The 18821-nt window shown below is 45.3% G+C and overlaps 1 long non-coding RNA gene across 1 annotated transcript; it reads left to right on the top strand.

The window, feature by feature from the left end:
* The first annotated feature begins 12510 nt into the window (after window positions 1–12510).
* LOC142941361 (uncharacterized) lies at window positions 12511–13931 on the top strand. The gene is made up of 2 exons (XR_012951342.1): window positions 12511–12636; window positions 12770–13931. It is a non-coding gene; the product is annotated as an uncharacterized LOC142941361 (long non-coding RNA).
* Window positions 13932–18821: the final 4890 nt, after the last annotated feature.

Raw genomic sequence — 18821 nt, 5'->3', positions numbered from 1 at the left:
AGGAAACACATTTTACCTTTTCACTTTTTGGGGGGTTAAAAAGAAAAACGAGATATCTCGGGTTAACGCGTGATCAGTTGCCTCTTTGCCAATAAAGATCCAGGATTTCCCCTCCGTCCAATAGACAGCTGCATGGACACTACGTGGCACAGTGTCATTAGTTAACTCTCTGTTGGCCGACCTCTCTTCAGACATGCTCCTCAACATACACTCCTCCAGTAATAACTCATCACTGTGGTGCAGCCTTGAGATAGAGAGCACACAAAGTCTCACATACATTAATATTCTAGAGAAGCTGAAGGAAGAGAGGTTTCTGTCACTGCAGCTTTTTACTCCGTTGCCAGTGTTTTTATTCTGCTTGATGAAGACATTCATTAATAATCGATCACTAATATTTCACGACACACAAACATGTGGGATATAATAACTACTACACAATGAAGCTGGACAAGAGTATATTGTGTGGTTACCATATTAATCATTAATGTGGCACAACATATAGACAGAGGCATCATTGTGGGTATGATGTCATTTTAATGTTTTTATGCAGTCATGATGAAAGAAAGTCGGTACGACATTGTGAGATCTTGACATCGACATAAGAATTTGTATCAGCCAAACAATACTTTATAAAACAGTTAATAATCACATTTCGATCAAAGTCCAACAAACTCTGAATGGAGGTTCAAGTGTTCTGTGTTTCAGTAGACATGGTGTCTCTCTGAAATTGTCCCGGACCGAAGAGCTCCATTCGTATTACACAATCCACCTCGGCGTCTTCAGACCAAGATTCACCACCAAACGTAGACAGCAACACTACAGCACAGATACAGTGTGTCAAAGCAGACGCTTCATGTCCGATTAATCCACCGTACACTTCAAGTAAGGAACGGTAACATGCTCCGTACTGAAATGATCCTCTGTTCAGTCTGTTTCTCTGGGGTTGTAACAACCTGGTTGGAAATTTAACCCCTCCAACTGCACTTCAGCGGCTCAAACTAGGCTATTAACACACCAACGTGAAGTAGGACTGCCGCCTCCCAACCCTCCTCGAGGTGGCTGATGTAATGTACTCGAATCGCTGCAATGTTTCTCTCTCCGTCATGTCACACCCCGTACATACCTGTGAAGGTGCGCAGCAGTTTGTAAAATCCACCTCCGTGTCTTTAGACCGAGATTATTTGAATCATGATTTATGTTATTAATAGTCAGATGTAGTGCTGTACTTCACAGATATCTGCGGGTTGTGGCACGACAGAGAAAGAAATATTGCAACGATACAAATACTCAGCCAACAAGGAAATAAACGAAAAAAAGGAGAACTATTTTTTCCTCTACACTCCCACATTAACAATACATTGTCATTGAAAAAAACAACTCAGGAAGTACACATAATTCAGTGTAGAAACTGGCTGCAGCAGCTGTTAATGAAGGCAGCCCCGTAAACAGGGCAATTCCCGAATTCAACAAAGTGGTCCAATATGGCGGTGAAGACCTTCAATGCCAGAGTTTGGACGAGTAGATTCACGGAGAGTCACAAGCTCACTCGACCAAATGTCCGATTAATCCACCGTACACTTCACGTCAGGAACGGTAACATGCTCCGTACTGAAATGATCCTCTGTTCAGTCTGTTTCTCTGGGGTTGTAACAACCTGGTTGGAAATTGAACTCCTCCCACTCCACCTCCCTTCTCCATCATGATTGGCTGGAGTATTTCGGTTTGCGAAAAATCGGTTTGAGAAACATCGGTAAAATATCTGCACAGTATATATTGAGTGCAGCAGTTAGATTATCTGTATCTTTTTTGGAGCTACAGCGGGATCCTGAAAACATTTGAAAGATCACATACTTTGGAACTCTCGATCATTCATCCAGCGAGTAAGCATACTTTCATCAATGGATAAAGTGATGAGAGGTATTGTTCCCATGCTCCAGCGCACATTGCGGTGTCTTTGTAATTACGTTTCCCGGTTCGAAATCAGGCTGCGATTTGAAGAGAGACATGGTCACGTTGTTGTCATTCTCAGTGACGGAGCGACGCTGGCTACCATCTTCATCACTACTCTGCTGAGGGGGAACCCACCTGACTCAGCTGTGTAGAGATGTTTACAGCGGCTCCAACCAGCCTCCCTCAACCAGCCTCCCTGGTCACCGCTGTGGAGTTCTTTCTCTTCTCGAGCTCCACCATAACCCAGGACCTCACCAAGAAGGCTCAGCAGAGGGTTTACTTTCTGAGGCAGCTGAAGAAGTTCAAGCTGCAAAGTCAACGCTGGCGCACTTCTACACTGCCATCATTGAGTCCATCCCCACCTCCTCCATGACCACCGACCCCTTTCACCATGGGCTTGTTTCACTCCCTTCCCTGGATGGAAGCTGCAATGCATCAGGACTAAGACCTCACGCCACAATAAACGTTTCTTCCCGTCTCCAGTTGAGCTCATCAACACAGCCCAGGACCCACACTCATTCTGCAAAACTCTTAAATTCAAACTATTAACTGTTAACATAAACACACCGACATGAAGTAGGACTGCCGCCTCCCAACCCTTCTCAAGTATACAACACCAATGGATACCATGATGAGAGGCATTGTTGCCATGCTGCGACGCACACTGCGGTGTCTTTGTAATTACGTTTCCCGGTTTGAACTCAGGCTGCAATTTGAAGAGGGACATGGTCACGTTGTTGTCCTCCTCCGATGAAGGAGAGACGCTGGCTAACATCTTCGTCACGACTCTGTTGAGGGGGAACCCTCCTCGCTCAGCTGTGTAGAGATGTGTACGCCTGCTTCAGAGGCTCCAACCAGCCTCCCTGGTCACCGCTGTGGAGTTCTTTCTCTTCCCGGGCTCCACCATAACCCAGGACCTCACCAAGAAGGCTCAGCAGAGGGTTTACTTTCTGAGGCAGCTGAAGAAGTTCAACCTGCAAAGACAACGCTGCCGCACTTCAACACTGCCATCCTTGAGTCCATCTTCACCTCCTCCATGACCACCGACCCCTTTCACCCTGGGCTTGTTTCACTCCCTTCCCTGGATGGAAGCTGCAATGCATCAGGACTAAGACCTCACGCCACAAAAAATGTTTCTTCCCGTCTCCAGTTGAGCTCATCAACAAAGCCCAGGACCCACACTGATTCGGACACTTGCATCTCCAGGATAATCACAGACATCCCGGCAAAACTCTTCCTTGTATGTGCAAACGTAGCCGATGCACCTTTGACACAACGATGTAACGATTTCTCTTCTCTTGATGAATAAATAAACATTGTGAGACATATTTTTGCTCTGTGTCATTATTTTATTCATGATTTATGTTATTAAAAGTCAGAAGTGGTGCTCTACTGCAGAGCAAACACCTGTGCAGGAGGTGCAGACTACCAACAACAGAATAATGGACAATGTGCCAGACAAAACCTCTTTTGCAATAAATGTATGAAATCTCAGGGACACAAACTAAAACTTCAAACATGGAATTCACACTGAAGAATATGAACGCAACAGATGGAACAAAACCCAGACACTATGATGCCTGATTGCTGCGAATTATTGCACGGATCACACTAAATGCGGTAGTGGCCAAATAATACAACATATATCAAATCAAAGTCAAAGTCAGCTTTATTGTCAATTTCACAATATGTACCGAACATACAGAGGAGATGAAAAAACGTTTCTCTCCAGTCCAACATATAAGTGAATACAGATAATAAGGTGCAAAATAGATTCAAAAAACATTTAGACAACATATAGAAAAACTATCATTCTGTATTTAGCAGCAGTCAGACATAGGGAGTCTTAAAAGAGAGGAGGGAGAGAGTTCAGCTTCCTAACAGCCTGGTGGACGAAGCTGTTTGAAAGTCTGGTGGTGCGAGCACGGAGGCTCCGGTATCTTCTCCCAGAGGGCAGGAGGCTGAAGAGACTGTGTGAGGGGTGGCTGGAGTCGCGCACAATCATGGTCACTTTGCGGGTGAGGCGGGTGTCGTATATGTCCTGCAGGGAGGGGAGTGAGGCACCAATGATCCTTCCAGCTGTGTTCACTATGCGCTGCAGGGCTTTCCTGTTGTAGTCAGTGCAGCTTCCGCCCCACACAGTGATACAGTTTGTCAGGATGCTCTCAATGGTGCCTCGATAAAAAGTGCACATGATGGGTGGGGGTGTTCTTGCCTTCTTTAGCTTGCGGAGAAAGTAGAGGCGCCTCTGGGCTTTCTTTGCCAGTGATGTTGTGTTGGCTGTCCACGAGAGGTCCTCACTGATGTCCACCCCCAGGAATTTGGTGCTGCTCACTCTCTCTATATGAGCACCATTGAAGGTATATGTGTTTCTTCTTATTTCACAGTAGATATATGTTTTCAGTTGGTGGAGAGGAAACACATTTTACCTTTTCACTTTTTGGGGGGTTAAAAAGAAAAACGAGATATCTCGGGTTAACGCGTGATCAGTTGCCTCTTTGCCAATAAAGATCCAGGATTTCCCCTCCGTCCAATAGACAGCTGCATGGACACTACGTGGCACAGTGTCATTAGTTAACTCTCTGTTGGCCGACCTCTCTTCAGACATGCTCCTCAACATACACTCCTCCAGTAATAACTCATCACTGTGGTGCAGCCTTGAGATAGAGAGCACACAAAGTCTCACATACATTAATATTCTAGAGAAGCTGAAGGAAGAGAGGTTTCTGTCACTGCAGCTTTTTACTCCGTTGCCAGTGTTTTTATTCTGCTTGATGAAGACATTCATTAATAATCGATCACTAATATTTCACGACACACAAACATGTGGGATATAATAACTACTACACAATGAAGCTGGACAAGAGTATATTGTGTGGTTACCATATTAATCATTAATGTGGCACAACATATAGACAGAGGCATCATTGTGGGTATGATGTCATTTTAATGTTTTTATGCAGTCATGATGAAAGAAAGTCGGTACGACATTGTGAGATCTTGACATCGACATAAGAATTTGTATCAGCCAAACAATACTTTATAAAACAGTTAATAATCACATTTCGATCAAAGTCCAACAAACTCTGAATGGAGGTTCAAGTGTTCTGTGTTTCAGTAGACATGGTGTCTCTCTGAAATTGTCCCGGACCGAAGAGCTCCATTCGTATTACACAATCCACCTCGGCGTCTTCAGACCAAGATTCACCACCAAACGTAGACAGCAACACTACAGCACAGATACAGTGTGTCAAAGCAGACGCTTCATGTCCGATTAATCCACCGTACACTTCAAGTCAGGAACGGTAACATGCTCCGTACTGAAATGATCCTCTGTTCAGTCTGTTTCTCTGGGGTTGTAACAACCTGGTTGGAAATTTAACCCCTCCAACTGCACTTCAGCGGCTCAAACTAGGCTATTAACACACCAACGTGAAGTAGGACTGCCGCCTCCCAACCCTCCTCGAGGTGGCTGATGTAATGTACTCGAATCGCTGCAATGTTTCTCTCTCCGTCATGTCACACCCCGTACATACCTGTGAAGGTGCGCAGCAGTTTGTAAAATCCACCTCCGTGTCTTTAGACCGAGATTATTTGAATCATGATTTATGTTATTAATAGTCAGATGTAGTGCTCATGATTTATACTCAGCCAACAAGGAAATAAACGAAAAAAAGGAGAACTATTTTTTCCTCTACACTCCCACATTAACAATACATTGTCATTGAAAAAAACAACTCAGGAAGTACACATAATTCAGTGTAGAAACTGGCTGCAGCAGCTGTTAATGAAGGCAGCCCCGTAAACAGGGCAATTCCCGAATTCAACAAAGTGGTCCAATATGGCGGTGAAGACCTTCAATGCCAGAGTTTGGACGAGTAGATTCACGGAGAGTCACAAGCTCACTCGACCAAATGTCCGATTAATCCACCGTACACTTCACGTCAGGAACGGTAACATGCTCCGTACTGAAATGATCCTCTGTTCAGTCTGTTTCTCTGGGGTTGTAACAACCTGGTTGGAAATTGAACTCCTCCCACTCCACCTCCCTTCTCCATGATGGTGGGCCAGACCGTACGGATACATGGTGCGTAAAAGGAGAGGCTTGATGTGAATGAACGGTTGCTCCAGGCGATACCGTGCGATGCGCTTCGCCGTGGATGTCTCGCAGTCTGGCTGCAAAGTTTAACCCCTCCCACTGCACCTCCCATCTCCATGATGATTGGCTGGACTATTCCAGTCACATGACAATCTGTGCAAAAAACTGAGTGCCACAGTTAGATCATCTTTGGCGGAGCTACAGAGAGGTCCTGAATGCAATCGAAAGATCACAGAAATTTGAACTCTGATCAATCATCCGGCGAATACGCATACGCTACAGTATGGATGGAGTGAAGAGAGGTATCGTTGTTGTGCTCCAGCACACAATGCAACTTCTTCGTGCTCATGTTTCTCGGCTGGAAATCAGGCTGCAATTTGAAGAGCGATGCGGTCTCGTCGTTGTCCTTCTCCGTGACAGAGAAAGGCTGGCTACAATCTACCTCAATACTCTGCTGACAGTGAACGCGCCTGACTTGGCTGAGTAGAGCGTGTGCACGCGTGCTTCCGCATATCGAACGAGGTTATTTGCTCACCCACGTTAAGTAGGACTGCCTCTTCTCAGTCCTACTCCCGCTGGCTGATGTCATTTCCTCGAATCTTTGCGATGTTTCTCTCTCCGTCGTGTCACCGCCGCACCTGCGGTCGAGCACCTGCGGGTCGACAGACCAAGATTCACCATCACGCATTCTGCAACAACGCGACTGTACACGCTTCATGCTGAATGAACGAGCCGTAGACTTCAAGTCTCTGAGCTGTCGACCACAGTCGCTGAAGAGATGATTTCACCACCTCGTCGTTAAAGGAGCGCATGGCGGAAGTCAAAGTACTCCCCAAACCGCTAAAACGCTATTTCTGCAGCGACGCACCTTTCCGACTACGACCGGCGCTTATTTTACTCTTACTGAATAAAAAAACATTGTGAATTCTTTCTTTACTTTGCGTGCTTGTTTTATTCATCGTTTAAATTAACTCAAGTCAGCATTGTTCCTGTACTGCACAGCAAACACCTGTGCACGTGGTGCAGACAACAAAGCTCAAAATAGTGGATTATTTTTGGACAGAATGTTTTTTGCGTTAATCATATTGACACAAACTAAAACGTCAAACATGGACTTCACACTGACGAATAGGAACGCAACGGACAGAACGAAACCCAGACACTAAGATGCCCGACTGCTGTGAATTATTGCATGGATCACTTGTAGAGCGGTAGCTGTCAATGTTTGGTGGTAAATCTTGGTCTGAAGACACAGCGGTGGACTGTACACATTATTGTTCATCATGAGTTAACTCTATTGGCCGACCTCTCTTCAGACATGCTCCTCAACAAACACTCCTCCCAACTCTCATGCACAGTCTGCAAGTTAGTACAAGCAGTAATAACTCATCACTGTGGTGCAGCCTTGAGCTAGAGAGCACACAAAGTCTCACATACATTCATATGCTGGAGAAACTGAAGGAGGAAAGTTTTCTGTCACTGCAGCTTTTTACTCTGTTGCCGGTGTTCTTATTCTACTTGAATACGGACAATAACTAATAATCAATCACCATTCTTTCACTACACACTAACATGTGGGATATAATAACTACCACACAATTGAACTGGACAAGAGTATATTGTGTGGTTACCATGTTAATCATTCATGTGGCACAACATATAGACAGAGGCATCATTGTGGGTATGATGTCATTTTAATGTTTTTATGCAGTCATGATGAAAGAAAGTCGGTACGACATTGTGAGATCTTGACATCGACATAAGAATTTGTATCAGCCAAACAATACTTTATAAAACAGTTAATAATCACATTTCGATCAAAGTCCAACAAACTCTGTATGGAGGTTCAAGTGTTCTGTGTTTCAGTAGACATGGTGTCCCGGACCGAAGAGCTCCATTCGTATTACACAATCCACCTCGGCGTCTTCAGACCAAGATTCACCACCAAACGTAGACAGCAACACTACAGCACAGATACAGTGTGTCAAAGCAGACGCTTCATGTCCGATTAATCCACCGTACACTTCAAGTCAGGAACGGTAACATGCTCCGTACTGAAATGATCCTCTGTTCAGTCTGTTTCTCTGGGGTTGTAACAACCTGGTTGGAAATTTAACCCCTCCAACTGCACTTCAGCGGCTCAAACTAGGCTATTAACACACCAACGTGAAGTAGGACTGCCGCCTCCCAACCCTCCTCGAGGTGGCTGATGTAATGTACTCGAATCGCTGCAATGTTTCTCTCTCCGTCATGTCACACCCCGTACATACCTGTGAAGGTGCGCAGCAGTTTGTAAAATCCACCTCCGTGTCTTTGGACCGAGATTAACCATAAAACTCGGTCAACTACTCGAACATACGGCTACATGGTGGGTAAGAGCATCCGCTTGATGTGGCATCACTTAAGTCGGTATCAGACTCATGTGGCTGGTTGTTCACCAAGAAGCCCCGTTTAAGGAACTCCTTCAACATGGCTAAACGGCAGGGCCTGTGTGGCACAATCTCGCACATGACTTTGTAGTCCCATGTTCTGGAATCGCGGATCCACATTCGGGCGGAGGACTTCATCTTTTTCAGCTCAGTGTCCCTTTCTTCTGGCGTGTTGTTCTTCATACACACCCTTCTGAGATGGACAGAGATGCACTCCTGTGCCTTGTTGCACTTCAGGCAGTGCACCATGTTGTGAGCAAGAGATCTTCAAGATAATGACAAAGAGATATAAATTAACCACATTGAATAAATGGAATTCTTCAGTAAAAATGCAGAAAGATTTACTAAAGGGAACATCAATGACACAAACAAATCTTATCTCGTCTTAGATTGGTTAGGCATTCTGAAATTCAATCAGGTCTCTCAAAAAATGAGAAAATCCAAATATTCTGCAACAGCAAAACGGTGTAAATCAGCAAAACAAAGTGACCTGTAGTGGATTCTGCTGCCAGTATATATGCAGAGTTTCAGTCAATCAGCCCTATTGTTACACTGTATGGTTGAATCGACCAATCCAGAGAGGGCCATTATGGAGGGAGGTTCTGAAGTGAATTCCTCATTTTCTCTATATTTTACAAATAACCTTCTATTTCTGGCAAACATGATCTGCTTGAGTGAACTCATACTGCATGTTACAGCTCAGATTCAGGCATTTTCAAACATACCAAACATGTCCTTGTTCACCTTTAAACAGCTGAATTTAACTTTAAAATGGACAGAAACTAAATGCCAGCCAACTCTACCTGTAGATCTGGCTTCAACATGACAATCTCAGTATCTCTGAGAAGGCCTGCATATGAGCTGTAACATGCCGTATGAGTTTACTCAATCAGATCATGTTAGCCAGAAATAGAAGGTTATTTGTAAAATGTAGAAAATAGTGTTCGACCTGTTACAGGCCACAGTAGAAAGGTGCTAAATATCCCCTCCCCCCTCCCATCAACTACCAGATCAGGAATGCTGTTAATTTGCATCTGTAGAAGTGCCACACTTTCTGTGTCATTAGTTAGCAACTCATGGCATGAAATCAATGTCTGTTATATTTATTTAGAATCACTTTTGATTTACTAAAGTCATATTGTATTTTAAAGCTCATATTCAGGCCTTTGTAAAAATATCAGACGACCTCTAAAGCAAGGAAATTCAGCTGGATTTTATATTTGACCAACAAATGATCATTATTATGAACTTTAAATGCAAAACGGTCACAGAAACTATGAAAAACTGTGTGATATAGTCTACTTACTTTTGCCATGTTGGATCACTTGGCCATGCATCTTGATCTGAAGAAGATGGAGACGACCCAGAATCTGGCTCAGAGGACAATGCTGCAGTCGTTGAGGATGAAGGAGCTGTGGCCTCGGAAGTAGAAGCGGCTGCAGATTGTACAGAGAAACTGTACAGATTGCATGCAACTAAAACATTTCACATGATATACAAGCAAATAAAACTCTAACAAAAGATAGTTTCTCAGTTAACTTACCCTTCGGTGGTATTGGCCTACAAAGTCCACAAACACCTGAAGGGGGGGGGGGGGGGCACTGTTGTTCCTGGAAAGTGTAGTAATTCGTAACATATCTGTCTGCTCTGTCAAGTGTTGCTGGACTGGGTGCTTCAGTCTTATTTGGTGAAGACACAAATGGCATCCTGGGGATACTAGTAGTGCTGCCTCTTGCTCTTTTGCGGTGTGGTGGAGGAAATGATACTTCCTGGCTCTCTGTGGATACCAGCTGCCTGGATGAGTTGTCCATAGGTTTCTCCTGTTAGATATGGTGCAAATGTACAAATAAATCAGTTATTTCTTTACAAGAAGTAAACATAATGCAACAAATAGCACATTTGAGAGTCAACCAAAGCAACTTATAACATACTTTTTAAGTTGGTTTGAAAGTAGCTGATAGAGCTGCAGTGCCTCACATCGTCAGGCAGTGTGTTCCACTGATATGTGGCTTTTATAGAACAACCTGATTGCCCAAATGTACACCACTGAAAGTGTTCTGCAGAGTTTAAACAGCGTCAGGATCAGAAGGCTGCTGGGTTTCGCGGGAGTCAGGCAAGGCGGGTAGAACAGGGGCAGGCAGGGTCGGCAACAGTAGATCAGTCCGTGAGAGCGTGCTGGAGAGTCTGGCATTGAAAACAGAAGAACAATCTGGCAAATGTGTCTGGATGCACCTTTGACACTACCATGTAACGATTTCTCTACTCTTGATGAATAAATAAACATTGTGAGATGTAATTACGTTTCCCAGTTCGAAATCAGGCTGCAATTTGAAGAAGGACATGGTCACATTGTTGTCATTCTCCGTGACGGAGAGACGTTGGCTAACATCTTCATCACTGCTCTGCTGAGGGGGAACCCCTCTGACTCAGCTGTGTAGAGATGTGTACGCCTGCTTCAGAGGCTCCAACCAGGCTATTAATACAGGTGGCTGATTTAATACATTTGTATCGTTGAAATTGCTTCAAGATGGCTTGAATCTCACCCTGTATGACTCCCTGGTCACCGCTGTGGAGTCCTTCCTCTTCCTCATCCACCATAACCCAGGACAGCTCCAGCATCAGCTCCATCACCAAGAAGGTTCAGCAGAGGATGTACTTCCTGAGGCAGTTGAAGAAGTTCAACCTGCCAAAAACAGTGATGGTGCACTTCTACACTGCCATCATTGAGTCCATCCTCACCTCCTCCATCACAGCCAACATATAACTTGCTCTGCTGAGAGTGTGATTGGCTGCAATCTACCGTCCCTCCATGACTTGTTCGCCTCCAGGAGCCTGAAGCGGGCAAGAAGGATTGTTTCTGATCCCTTTCACCCTGGACACAAATAGTTTGAGTCCCTTCCCTGGATGGAAGCTGCGGTCCATCAGGACCAAGACCTCAAGCCACAAAAAATGTTTCGGACACTTGTGTAACCGACTTGGAATGGACATTGAAGGAGACAACTCAGGGGATGCTTTTCCAGCATTTATTTGCTGCAAAAAACAGTACAACACACAGATAAATTGACGTCTGGAACTCTCTCTTCACGTCTGCTCCCCTCAGCAATGTAAAACTCCATTGTCTGGAGAAAACGGTACAAACAGTGACATCAAGTGGAAGAAATAAATAGGTGCATGAGGTGGAATGACTAACAGAAACCTGCAAAAATTATAACACTCAACAAAGGAAACCATATACCTGCAGAAAACACTACAACACACATAAATTGACGTCTGGTCTCTCTCTGCTTCTGCAACTCTGCCTATCCCGATGTAAGTGTGGAACGGGAGAGGGACGAAGCGCTGAACGGTCCAGCGCTTCTGGCAGTTCCCCTAAGCTACAGCAGGGATAGGGGATAGGGACGAAGCGCTGGAGCCTCCAGCGCTTATGCAAGTTCGTCTTTCGCTCGGATTTTGGCAGAGTATTGGGGCTATTTTCGCCGACTTTGCGTACGTGCTGCCTCGGCTGTGAGTGCCCGATTCTGTATCCACCTCCATGGGTCTTTAGAGGTCGACGTGGTCTACAATTCGGCGTAGGTGCCCTGCCTGTGCGTTCTGTATTCGCGGAGATATGGACCGCGCAAGATGACAATTTCGTTCGCTCGGTTTTTTAAAGCCGGGATAGGGACGAAGCGCTGAAGGGTCCAGCGCTTCTGGCAGTTCCCCTATGTTACAGCCGTAGTAGGGGATATGAGCGAAGCGCTGAAGGGTCCAGCGCTTCTGGCAGTTCCCCTATGCTACAGCCGTAGTAGGGGATATGAGCGAAGCGCTGAAGGGTCCAGCGCTTCTGGCGGTTCCCCTATGCTACAGCCGTAGTAGGGGATAGGAGCGAAGCGCTGAAGGGTCCAGCGCTTCTGGCAGTTCCCCTATGCTACAGCCGTAGTAGGGGATATGAGCGAAGCGCTGAAGGTTCCAGCGCTTCTGTACTTCGCCTATTACGGCTGTGACCCATTTTGGTAGGGGGTAACCAAGCCACCTTGCGCACAATTTGAGAAACCCAGTTTTCAAAAATATGTCTATCATGAAAAGTCAGCGACAACTCGTGGACATGACGCCCGGTAACGTGCAGACCTCACTGGGCATCATGCAGTGAATTTCACCCAGGCTGGTGGAGTACCAGATGTACTAAATTAATTACATTAATTACAAGTATTGTAATTAATTACATTAATTAATTATTGTAATTACAATTATTGTAATTAATAAATTAATGACAAAGACGTCTTTGTAATTACGTTTCTCGGTTCAAACTCAGGCTGCAATTTGTGGAATGTGTACGCCTGCTTCAGAGGCTCCAACCAGCCTCCCTGGTCACCTCTGTGGAGTTCTTTCTCATCTCGGGCTCCACCATAACCCAGGACCTCAGCAGAGGGTTTACTTTCTGAGGCAGCTGAAGAAGTTCAACCTGCCAAAGGCAATGCCGGCGCACTTCTACACTGCCATCATTGAGTCCATCCCCACCTCCTCCATGACCACCGACCCCTTTCATCCTGGGCTTGTTTCACTCCCTTCCCTGGATGGAAGCTGCGGTCCATCAGGACTAAGACCTCACGCCACAAAAAATATTTCTTCCCGTCTCCACTCAACACAGCCCAGGACCCACACTCATTCTGCAAAACTCTTAAATTCAAACTATTAACTGTTAACATAAACACACCGACATGAAGTAGGACTGCCGCCTCCCAACCCTTCTCAAGTATACAACACCAATGGATACCATGATGAGAGGCATTGTTGCCATGCTGCGACGCACACTGCGGTGTCTTTGTAATTACGTTTCCCGGTTCGAACTCAGGCTGCAATTTGAAGAGGGACATGGTCACGTTGTTGTCCTCCTCCGTGAAGGAGAGACGCTGGCTAACATCTTCGTCACAACTCTGTTGAGGGGGAACCCTCCTCGCTCAGCTGTGTAGAGATGTGTACGCCTGCTTCAGAGGCTCCAACCAGCCTCCCTGGTCACCGCTGTGGAGTTCTTTCTCTTCTCGGGCTCCACCATAACCCAGGACCTCAGCAAGAAGGCTCAGCAGAGGGTTTACTTTCTGAGGCAGCTGAAGAAGTTCAACCTGCAAAGACAACGCTGCCGCACTTCAACACTGCCATCCTTGAGTCCATCTTCACCTCCTCCATGACCACCGACCCCTTTCACCCTGGGCTTGTTTCACTCCCTTCCCTGGATGGAAGCTGCAATGCATCAGGACTAAGACCTCACGCCACAAAAAATGTTTCTTCCCTTCTCCAGTTGAGCTCATCAACAAAGCCCAGGACCCACACTGATTCGGACACTTGCATCTCCAGGATAATCACAGACATCCCGGCAAAACTCTTTCTTGTATGTGCAAACGTAGCCGATGCACCTTTGACACAATGATGTAACGATTTATTTTCTCTTGATGAATAAATAAACATTGTGAGACATATTTTTGCTCTGTGTCATTATTTTATTCATGATTTATGTTATTAAAAGTCAGAAGTGGTGCTCTACTGCAGAGCAAACACCTGTGCAGGAGGTGCAGACTCTTCTTATTTCACAGTAGATATATGTTTTCAGTTGGTGGAGAGGAAACACATTTTACCTTTTCACTTTTTGGGGGGTTAAAAAGAAAAACGAGATATCTCGGGTTAACGCGTGATCAGTTGCCTCTTTGCCAATAAAGATCCAGGATTTCCCCTCCGTCCAATAGACAGCTGCATGGACACTACGTGGCACAGTGTCATTAGTTAACTCTCTGTTGGCCGACCTCTCTTCAGACATGCTCCTCAACATACACTCCTCCAGTAATAACTCATCACTGTGGTGCAGCCTTGAGATAGAGAGCACACAAAGTCTCACATACATTAATATTCTAGAGAAGCTGAAGGAAGAGAGGTTTCTGTCACTGCAGCTTTTTACTCCGTTGCCAGTGTTTTTATTCTGCTTGATGAAGACATTCATTAATAATCGATCACTAATATTTCACGACACACAAACATGTGGGATATAATAACTACTACACAATGAAGCTGGACAAGAGTATATTGTGTGGTTACCATATTAATCATTAATGTGGCACAACATATAGACAGAGGCATCATTGTGGGTATGATGTCATTTTAATGTTTTTATGCAGTCATGATGAAAGAAAGTCGGTACGACATTGTGAGATCTTGACATCGACATAAGAATTTGTATCAGCCAAACAATACTTTATAAAACAGTTAATAATCACATTTCGATCAAAGTCCAACAAACTCTGAATGGAGGTTCAAGTGTTCTGTGTTTCAGTAGACATGGTGTCTCTCTGAAATTGTCCCGGACCGAAGAGCTCCATTCGTATTACACAATCCACCTCGGCGTCTTCAGACCAAGATTCACCACCAAACGTAGACAGCAACACTACAGCACAGATACAGTGTGTCAAAGCAGACGCTTCATGTCCGATTAATCCACCGTACACTTCAAGTAAGGAACGGTAACATGCTCCGTACTGAAATGATCCTCTGTTCAGTCTGTTTCTCTGGGGTTGTAACAACCTGGTTGGAAATTTAACCCCTCCAACTGCACTTCAGCGGCTCAAACTAGGCTATTAACACACCAACGTGAAGTAGGACTGCCGCCTCCCAACCCTCCTCGAGGTGGCTGATGTAATGTACTCGAATCGCTGCAATGTTTCTCTCTCCGTCATGTCACACCCCGTACATACCTGTGAAGGTGCGCAGCAGTTTGTAAAATCCACCTCCGTGTCTTTAGACCGAGATTATTTGAATCATGATTTATGTTATTAATAGTCAGATGTAGTGCTGTACTTCACAGATATCTGCGGGTTGTGGCACGACAGAGAAAGAAATATTGCAACGATACAAATACTCAGCCAACAAGGAAATAAACGAAAAAAAGGAGAACTATTTTTTCCTCTACACTCCCACATTAACAATACATTGTCATTGAAAAAAACAACTCAGGAAGTACACATAATTCAGTGTAGAAACTGGCTGCAGCAGCTGTTAATGAAGGCAGCCCCGTAAACAGGGCAATTCCCGAATTCAACAAAGTGGTCCAATATGGCGGTGAAGACCTTCAATGCCAGAGTTTGGACGAGTAGATTCACGGAGAGTCACAAGCTCACTCGACCAAATGTCCGATTAATCCACCGTACACTTCACGTCAGGAACGGTAACATGCTCCGTACTGAAATGATCCTCTGTTCAGTCTGTTTCTCTGGGGTTGTAACAACCTGGTTGGAAATTGAACTCCTCCCACTCCACCTCCCTTCTCCATCATGATTGGCTGGAGTATTTCGGTTTGCGAAAAATCGGTTTGAGAAACATCGGTAAAATATCTGCACAGTATATATTGAGTGCAGCAGTTAGATTATCTGTATCTTTTTTGGAGCTACAGCGGGATCCTGAAAACATTTGAAAGATCACATACTTTGGAACTCTCGATCATTCATCCAGCGAGTAAGCATACTTTCATCAATGGATAAAGTGATGAGAGGTATTGTTCCCATGCTCCAGCGCACATTGCGGTGTCTTTGTAATTACGTTTCCCGGTTCGAAATCAGGCTGCGATTTGAAGAGAGACATGGTCACGTTGTTGTCATTCTCAGTGACGGAGCGACGCTGGCTACCATCTTCATCACTACTCTGCTGAGGGGGAACCCACCTGACTCAGCTGTGTAGAGATGTTTACAGCGGCTCCAACCAGCCTCCCTCAACCAGCCTCCCTGGTCACCGCTGTGGAGTTCTTTCTCTTCTCGAGCTCCACCATAACCCAGGACCTCACCAAGAAGGCTCAGCAGAGGGTTTACTTTCTGAGGCAGCTGAAGAAGTTCAAGCTGCAAAGTCAACGCTGGCGCACTTCTACACTGCCATCATTGAGTCCATCCCCACCTCCTCCATGACCACCGACCCCTTTCACCATGGGCTTGTTTCACTCCCTTCCCTGGATGGAAGCTGCAATGCATCAGGACTAAGACCTCACGCCACAATAAACGTTTCTTCCCGTCTCCAGTTGAGCTCATCAACACAGCCCAGGACCCACACTCATTCTGCAAAACTCTTAAATTCAAACTATTAACTGTTAACATAAACACACCGACATGAAGTAGGACTGCCGCCTCCCAACCCTTCTCAAGTATACAACACCAATGGATACCATGATGAGAGGCATTGTTGCCATGCTGCGACGCACACTGCGGTGTCTTTGTAATTACGTTTCCCGGTTTGAACTCAGGCTGCAATTTGAAGAGGGACATGGTCACGTTGTTGTCCTCCTCCGATGAAGGAGAGACGCTGGCTAACATCTTCGTCACGACTCTGTTGAGGGGGAACCCTCCTCGCTCAGCTGTGTAGAGATGTGTACGCCTGCTTCAGAGGCTCCAACCAGCCTCCCTGGTCACCGCTGTGGAGTTCTTTCTCTTCCCGGGCTCCACCATAACCCAGGACCTCACCAAGAAGGCTCAGCAGAGGGTTTACTTTCTGAGGCAGCTGAAGAAGTTCAACCTGCAAAGACAACGCTGCCGCACTTCAACACTGCCATCCTTGAGTCCATCTTCACCTCCTCCATGACCACCGACCCCTTTCACCCTGGGCTTGTTTCACTCCCTTCCCTGGATGGAAGCTGCAATGCATCAGGACTAAGACCTCACGCCACAAAAAATGTTTCTTCCCGTCTCCAGTTGAGCTCATCAACAAAGCCCAGGACCCACACTGATTCGGACACTTGCATCTCCAGGATAATCACAGACATCCCGGCAAAACTCTTCCTTGTATGTGCAAACGTAGCCGATGCACCTTTGACACAACGATGTAACGATTTCTCTTCTCTTGATGAATAAATAAACATTGTGAGACATATTTTTGCTCTGTGTCATTATTTTATTCATGATTTATGTTATTAAAAGTCAGAAGTGGTGCTCTACTGCAGAGCAAACACCTGTGCAGGAGGTGCAGACTACCAACAACAGAATAATGGACAATGTGCCAGACAAAACCTCTTTTGCAATAAATGTATGAAATCTCAGGGACACAAACTAAAACTTCAAACATGGAATTCACACTGAAGAATATGAACGCAACAGATGGAACAAAACCCAGACACTATGATGCCTGATTGCTGCGAATTATTGCACGGATCACACTAAATGCGGTAGTGGCCAAATAATACAACATATATCAAATCAAAGTCAAAGTCAGCTTTATTGTCAATTTCACAATATGTACCGAACATACAGAGGAGATGAAAAAACGTTTCTCTCCAGTCCAACATATAAGTGAATACAGATAATAAGGTGCAAAATAGATTCAAAAAACATTTAGACAACATATAGAAAAACTATCATTCTGTATTTAGCAGCAGTCAGACATAGGGAGTCTTAAAAGAGAGGAGGGAGAGAGTTCAGCTTCCTAACAGCCTGGTGGACGAAGCTGTTTGAAAGTCTGGTGGTGCGAGCACGGAGGCTCCGGTATCTTCTCCCAGAGGGCAGGAGGCTGAAGAGACTGTGTGAGGGGTGGCTGGAGTCGCGCACAATCATGGTCACTTTGCGGGTGAGGCGGGTGTCGTATATGTCCTGCAGGGAGGGGAGTGAGGCACCAATGATCCTTCCAGCTGTGTTCACTATGCGCTGCAGGGCTTTCCTGTTGTAGTCAGTGCAGCTTCCGCCCCACACAGTGATACAGTTTGTCAGGATGCTCTCAATGGTGCCTCGATAAAAAGTGCACATGATGGGTGGGGGTGTTCTTGCCTTCTTTAGCTTGCGGAGAAAGTAGAGGCGCCTCTGGGCTTTCTTTGCCAGTGATGTTGTGTTGGCTGTCCACGAGAGGTCCTCACTGATGTCCACCCCCAGGAATTTGGTGCTGCTCACTCTCTCTATATGAGCACCATTGATGGTATATGTGCTTCTTCTTATTTCACAGTAGATATATGTTTTCAGTTGGTGGAGAGGAAACACATTTTACCTTTTCACTTTTTGGGGGGTTAAAAAGAAAAACGAGATATCTCGGGTTAACGCGTGATCAGTTGCCTCTTTGCCAATAAAGATCCAGGATTTCCCCTCCGTCCAATAGACAGCTGCATGGACACTACGTGGCACAGTGTCATTAGTTAACTCTCTGTTGGCCGACCTCTCTTCAGACATGCTCCTCAACATACACTCCTCCAGTAATAACTCATCACTGTGGTGCAGCCTTGAGATAGAGAGCACACAAAGTCTCACATACATTCATATGCTGGAGAAACTGAAGGAGGAAAGTTTTCTGTCTGTAGCCCTGGGGTTAAGTTAAGTTTTAAAGAAAACAACTTAAAACAATATTAACGGCAAACCATGGGT

This window comes from Anarhichas minor, unplaced genomic scaffold, assembly GCF_050575085.1.
Source record: "Anarhichas minor isolate MPS153535 unplaced genomic scaffold, ASM5057508v1 ptg000007l, whole genome shotgun sequence".
Classification (NCBI taxonomy): domain Eukaryota; kingdom Metazoa; phylum Chordata; class Actinopteri; order Perciformes; family Anarhichadidae; genus Anarhichas; species Anarhichas minor.
The sequence above is the reverse complement of the archived record's forward strand: the minus strand, read 5'-3'. Positions and strand labels throughout refer to the sequence as shown.